At 42.8% G+C, this 7217-nt stretch overlaps 1 non-coding gene across 1 annotated transcript; it reads right to left on the bottom strand.

Annotated features, from left to right (window-relative positions):
* Positions 1 to 2880: 2880 nt before the first annotated feature.
* On the bottom strand, positions 2881 to 2955 carry Trnas-cga (transfer RNA serine (anticodon CGA)). The gene has a single exon. It is a non-coding gene; the product is annotated as a tRNA-Ser (tRNA).
* Positions 2956 to 7217: the final 4262 nt, after the last annotated feature.

The raw sequence follows: 7217 nt of genomic DNA, 5'->3' as shown, positions 1-7217 counted from the left end.
GGCAGGGTCCTTGGTTTATGGGAGGGGGAGGGGAATTCTCCACAATCACAAATTTTTTCAATCTTTCCAACATTGTCTGAATTATCCAACACATTGTATCTCATGTGTGATTGAAACCAGTTATATGTAAAGCCATTTATTCTATAAAACGTAAGTTTTTCTGAGTGTGTAACATAATGTAAACAACCAAATACCTTGGAAATATCATTAAAAAACTGGGAGCATGATTTTTATCTAAGGGATTACAGGGTGGTTCATTGATAGTGACCGGACCAAATATCTCACGAAATAAGCATCAAACGAAAAAACTACAAAGAACGAAACTCGTCTAGCTTGAAGGGGAAAACCAGATGGCGCTATGGTTGGCCCGCTAAATGGTGCTGCTTTAGGTCAAACGGATATCAACTGCGTTTTTTAAATAGGAACCCCCATTTTTATTACACATTCGTGTAGTACGTAAAGAAATATGAATATGTTAGTTGGACCACTTTTTTCACTTTGTGATAGATGGCGCTGTAATAGTCGCAAATGTATAAGTACGTGGTATCACGTAACATTCCGCTGGTGCTGACGGTATTTGCTTCGTGATACATTACCCGTGTTAAAATGGACCGTTTACCAATTGCGGAAAGGTCGATATCGTGTTAATGTATGGCTATTGTGACCAAAATGCCCAACGGGCGTATGCTGTGTATGGTGCTCGGTATTCTGGACGATATCATCCAAGTGTCTGGACCGATCGCCGGGTAGTTACGTTCTTTAAGGAAACAGGAAGTGTTCAGCCACATATGAAACGTCAATCACGACCTGCAACAAATGATAATGAACAAGTAGGTGTTTTAGCTGCTGTCAAAGCTAATCTGCACGTCAGTAGTAGACAAATTGCGCGAGAATCGGGAATCTCATAAACGTCGGTGTTGAGAATGCTACATCAACATCGACTGCACACGTACCATATCTCTATGCACCAGGAATTGCATGGCAATGACTTTTTAACGTCGTGTACAGTATTGCCACTGGGCACAAGAGAAATTACGGGACGATGACAGATTTTTTGCACGCGTTCTATTTAGCGACGAAACGCCATTGACCAACAACGGTAACGTAAACCGGCATAATATGCACTATTGGGTAACGGAAAATCCACGATGGCCGCGACAAGTCGAACATCAGCGACCTTGGCTGGTTAATGTAGGGTGCGGCATTATGGGAGGAAGGATAATTGACTCCCATTTTATCGATGGCAGTCTAAATGGTCCAATGTATACTGATTTCCTACGTAATGTTCTACCGATGTTACTACAAGATGTGTCACTGCATGACAAATTGGCGATGTACTTCCAGCATGATGAATGTTCGGCACATAGCTCGCGTACGGTTGAAGCGGTATTGAATAGCGTATTTCATGACAGGTGGATTGGTCGTCGAAGCTCCATACCATGGTCCGCACGTTCACCGGATCTGACATCCACGGATTTCTTTCTGTGGGGAAAGTTGAAGGATATTTGCTATCGTGATCCACCGACAACGCCTGACAACATGCGTCAGCCCATTGTCAATGCATGTGCGAACATTACGGAAGGCGCACTACTCGCTGGTAAGAGGAATGTCGTTACACGTATTGCCAAATGCATTGTGGTTGACGTACATCGTTTTGAGCATTTATTACATTAATGTGGTATTTACAGGTAATCACGCTGTAATAGCATGCGTTCTCAGAAATGATAAGTTGACAAAGGTACATGGATCACATAAGAAAAACCGAAATGAAATGTTCAAATGTGCCTACGTTCTGTATTTTAATTTGAAAAACCTACCTGTTAGCAACTGTTCGTCTAAAATTGTGAGACATATGTTTGTGACTATTACAGCGCCATCTATCACAAAGCGAAAAAGGTGGTCCAACTAAAACATTCATATTTCTTTACGTACTACACGAATATGTAATGAAAATGGGGGTTCCTATTTAAAAAAATGCAGTTGTATCCGTTTGACCTATGGCAGCGCCATTTAGCGGGCCAACCATAGCGCCATCTGGTTTCCCCCTTCAAGCTAGACAAGTTTCGTTCTTTGTAGTTTTTTCGTTTGACGCTTATTTCGTGAGATATTTGGCCCAGTTACGATCAATGGACCACCCTGTATATAGATTTACTATCACTGGTCATCCAGTTTACCTAGCAGTAACTTTCTCCTCCTGGTCCGAAAATAATATCCACAACAACAACAACGTGTTTGCGGCGGACAGAGGGCGCCTCTCGGAGACTTGCAAAGTGTTTGCAGGAAGCCGGCGGGCTGCGGGCCTGCGGAAGCCGACCTGCCCTGCCCTGGCCTGGCCTGGTCTGCCGTGCCTGAGGCGCGCGGCGACCTCATCCGGAAGGCCATGACGTCGAGCCGCCGCGCGCCGCTGCGCTCACAGGACGCCGGAGACCGCCCCTAGCAGGCAGGCAACCCGGCCGCCCGCTCTGTTGTCCAGCCAGCCGGCCTCACTACCGCCTTAGGCGTGATGCGCGCACTGCTCGCGCTTACACCGCGGCAGCACCTGACGGCTTAACGTTCACAGTCGCATCCGTTACCTACACCACGTGTGGCGAAGCTGTAATAGGGAGCGTCCCTCGTTGGATAAGAAACGAATTTTCCCACGTCATTGGAAGCTGTAGACTTCAATGTACAAATAAAATGAAAATACTGCACAAAGCAGAATATTAAAGTACTGTGCTGCAAAGTTACTCCTATATTTAGTAATATTTGTAATTTTTCCATTAAGAATGGTCAGTTTCCTGAACGATTAAAGTACTCAGTAGTAAAGCCGTTTTAAGAAATGGGAGAAAGTTATGGTATAAACAATTTTAGACGTGAAACTTCCTGGCAGATTAAAACTGTGTGCCGGGCCGAGACTCGAACTCGGGACCTTTGCCTTTCGTGGGCAAGTGCTCTACCAACTGAGCTACCCAAGCACGACTCACGCCCAGTCCTCACAGCTTTACTTCTGCCAGTACCTCGTCTCCTACCTTCCAAACATTACAGAAGCTCTCCTGCGAACCTTGCAGAAATAGCAGTCCCGAAAGAAAGGATATTGCGGAGACATGTCTTAGCTGCAGCCCGCGGGGTGTTTCCAGAATGAGATTTTAACCCTGCAGCGGAGTGTGCGCTGTTATGAAACTTCCTGGCAGATTAAAACTGTGTTCCGTGCCGAGACTCGAACTCGCGACCTTTGCCTTTCGCGGGCAAGTGCTCTACCAACTGAGAGGTTGGTTGAGGTTTCTGCAAGGTTCGCAGGAGAGCTTCTGTAAAGTGTGGAAGGTAGGAGACGAGGTACTGGCAGAAGTAATGCTGTGAGGACGGGGCGTGAGTCGTGCTTGGGTAGCTCAGTTGGTAGAGCACTTGCAAAGGTCCCGAGTTCGAGTCTCGGACCGGAACACAGTTTTAATCTGCCAGGAAGTTTCATAACAGCGCACACTCTGCTGCAGAGTGAAAATCTCATTCTGAATTTTAGACGTATTTTTATGCCATCAGTGTTTGCTAAACATATTGAAAAGTCTGTATATGTAAGGATAATTCGTCATTTTATATCACATAATTTGCTACCAAATGTACAGTTTGGCCTTAGAAGTCGTTTAACAACTGAAAATGCTATTTTTTTTTCTCTGTGAGGTACTGTATGGATTAAACGAAAGGTTTCGAATGCTAGGCATATTTTTTGATTTAACTAAGGCGTTTGATTGTGTTGATCACAAAATATTGCTCCAGAAGTTGGACCATTACGGAATACAGGAAGCAGATCACAATTAGTTCACCTCTTACTTTAACAACAGATAGCAGAAGGTCGTTATCCACAGTGTGGAGAATGGCAGTGATGTTGGGTCTGAGTCGGATACATCAAATGGAGGGTGCCTCAGGGGTGTTGGTCCTTCCTGCTCCTTATTTATATAAATGATACGTCCTGTTGTATTACAGGTAATTCTAAACTATTTCTGTTTGCTGATAACACTAACTTCGTAGTAAAAGATGTTATGTACAGCATTGGCTCTGTTTCAAATAGTGCAGTTCATAATTTCATGGCTTGTAGAAAATAAACTAAAGCTAAATCACAGTAAGACTCAGGTTTTACAGTTTCTAACACACAACTCAAGAAAATCCGACGTTTTAATTTCACAGAATGGGCGTTTGATTAATGAAACTGTGAACAATGCAAATTTCTAGGTGCTCAGATTGATAGCAAACTGTCGTCGAAAGCCCACGTTCAGGATCTTGTTCAAAGACTTAATTCTGCCACTTTTACTATTCGAACAGTATCTGAAGTATGTGATCGTTCGAGACGAAAATTAATGTAGTTTACTTACTTTCATTCGCTTATGTCGTATGGTACTGTATTTTGACGTAACTCATTTGTAGCCTTAGAGAAAGCTTTTGACAACGTTGACTGGAATAATCCCTTTCAAATTCTAAAGATGGCAGGAGTAAAATACAGGAGCGAATGGCTATTTACAGTTTGCACACAAACCAGATGGCAGTTATAAGAGTCGACGAACGTGAAAGGGAAGCAGCTGTTGAGAAGGGGGTGAGGTAGGATTGTAACACATCTTCGATGCGATTCATTCTATATATTTAGGTAGAAATAAAGGAAATAAAAGAAAAAATTATGAGTAGAAATTACAGTCCAGCGAGAAGTAATAATAACTTTGAGGTTTCACGATGACATTGTAATTCTCTCAGAGACAACGAAGGACTTGGAGGAGCTGTTGAACGGAATGGACAGTGTCTTGAATGGAGGATACAAGATGAGCACCAACAAAAGGAATACGAGGACAACGGAATGTAGTCAAATTACATGAGCTGATGCTGAGGGAATTAGATTAGGAAATGAGACACTGAAAGTAGTTGATGGGTCTTGCTACTTGGGAAACAAACCATGATGATCGAAGTAGAGAGAACGTAAAATGTAGAATGGCGATGAAAACAAAAGTGTTTCTAAAGAAGAGAAACGTGTTAACATCGAATATAGATTTAAATGTCAGGACTTCCTTTCTCAAAGTATTTGTTTGGAGTGTAGCCACATATGGAAGTGAAACATGGACGATTAACAGTTTAGGCAAAGAGAGGATAGAAGCTTTGTCGTGTCCTGACATGGGTGGGAGAGGGAGAAAAGGGGTTACTGGTCAGTCTGCGCTACCAAGCGGTACAGAGCAGAAGACAGGACAATTCACAGTGAAGGCATTTGATTGTTTTCCTCTATCTGAGCCAACACTTCTACAGGCATTTACTAGAAATGCAGGTGGTGAGACTTGGTAGGGCATTCGTTTTGGAGACTCTTGGACAAACAGGTTTTTGAAATATGTGTTTATTCGAGGCAGGACTAACAAATACACTGGAGACTAGTTCTAGGTTTAGAAAAAGCACAAATAACACTGTTACAACAGAAGCCAGTACAGAAGTCCCAGGAGTAAATGCTAACAACAGTAGCAAACACTAGCAGCATCTTAAAGCAACAACTTAGTTGCAAAACAAGGCATACTGAATGTGACTCTGTTCACTGAGGCACTCCAAGTTAGAGAGCACACTTACGCGGAGCTGGACCAAGGCTGGAGTCGACGGACGCGGATTCAGCGCCCAGATCGTCTGACTGAGAACTCCGCCAAAATGCGGAATCTAGGCGTTTTAAAGAGTCGCATGGGAGCAACGTTTTTCCCACTTATAGCCACCCAGCCAATACCGCACGTTTCTTGCAGGCGCCTGCCAATCACGGTTTAGTTAGGTCCCCTCTACTGCTCCTAAGGCGGGGAAGGCGGAGATGTAAATGCAGTTGCACTAAGTCTGTATTTGGTATCAACATTGTTCAGCTGAAAGCTAAACGTAACTGCTCTGCCAAATAAGGTTTACTGTTATACGTCATTTAGCCCCACCCCTCAGGTTCCCCTGAGTAGGGACTGCTAGGTCAACTTTTGTTTAAGTTTTCGATCTCCTTCTAACCCTTGTGAGCTTACTGACGTTGTTGTTCTGAGGGCTGGTATAAAGCTGGCTTGATACGCTAATACGTGCCTGTTGGTTACAAAGTTCTACGGTGGCAACCTACCACAGCGTCTAGACGACACATGAAGTTACATGTTAATTCCTTGAAGAGTAACTAGCGCTCTGGGACCGCACCTGGGGGGCGTCTGCATTTTCGCAAGGCTCTCCCCTTACGGTTAACTTCATGTAACAATATCGCTCCTAGTTTCGTCTGACCTCAGCATCGTCTCTGCTTCCGGGCCTTGGAACGCCTGTCCTCCTTTCTCACAGATTCAAGATAACACAACAGTACCAAGGAATAATCAATATATTACACCTCCCCGCGTGGAAGAATTCTGTTGACCATCACTTTCAAAAAATTTGTAAACTGGCTTCTGTTGTGCTTAAAACATCTTACCTCTTGAAATGATATTAATTAATTCATTTTTTGCTGAACACTTCAGTCTATGAACAGTTCTTTAGTGTCTTGTCACAACATAAAACACTTTTTCACTGCACACATCGATCACCACTATAAAACGGTTCTCTTTTGCCCAATATATTTTACATGAAAACATCGTTGTCACATATTTTTTTTTACAAAATGTTCACTTTACAAATACATCACATATACATATACATCCAAAATTTAATACATTTACTTACTTAATAGCTATTCTTGGTTAATTGCTTTTATGTTTATCTTACATTTTTTTCATCACAGATACACAACAATGCAGAAGTTGTATGTTACATTTAATATAAGCAATGTCAAAAGTGTATACATTTTACATTATTCAGTTTACATAGAGTGACATGAATAAGAATATTGGTTTCTTATGTATAAAGGGGGGGGGGGGGGTTTCTGCAGTGTCTTGTTTTATCTTTGATCCCTACACGGAACTGGCATCGGTAGCGGGATACTTTCTTCGTTGTGTGCTGAAGTAGCAGATTCCTCATTTCCATCGCCACTACCTCGACCGCTATTTCGGAGGGGTCGTCTACTCCGATGAGTGTCATTTCTGATACTTAGCACGTATTTAATATTGTTGTTCGCACACATATTCGGCCACAAGAATCATCTCCAATGCCTTTCCACGCATATTTGAAACAACCTCGAAAACATTTGCAATACTGATACCAACAACATATAAACAAAATAGTCAGTATTACAACTCCTAGGTAAGACCAGAACGAATAATGATACCAAGAGATTCCCGAGAAACTGTGCT

Source organism: Schistocerca serialis, chromosome 5, assembly GCF_023864345.2.
Source record: "Schistocerca serialis cubense isolate TAMUIC-IGC-003099 chromosome 5, iqSchSeri2.2, whole genome shotgun sequence".
NCBI classification, from domain to species: domain Eukaryota; kingdom Metazoa; phylum Arthropoda; class Insecta; order Orthoptera; family Acrididae; genus Schistocerca; species Schistocerca serialis.
Note: the sequence above shows the minus strand (reverse complement) of the source record. Positions and strands in the feature narration are given on the sequence as shown.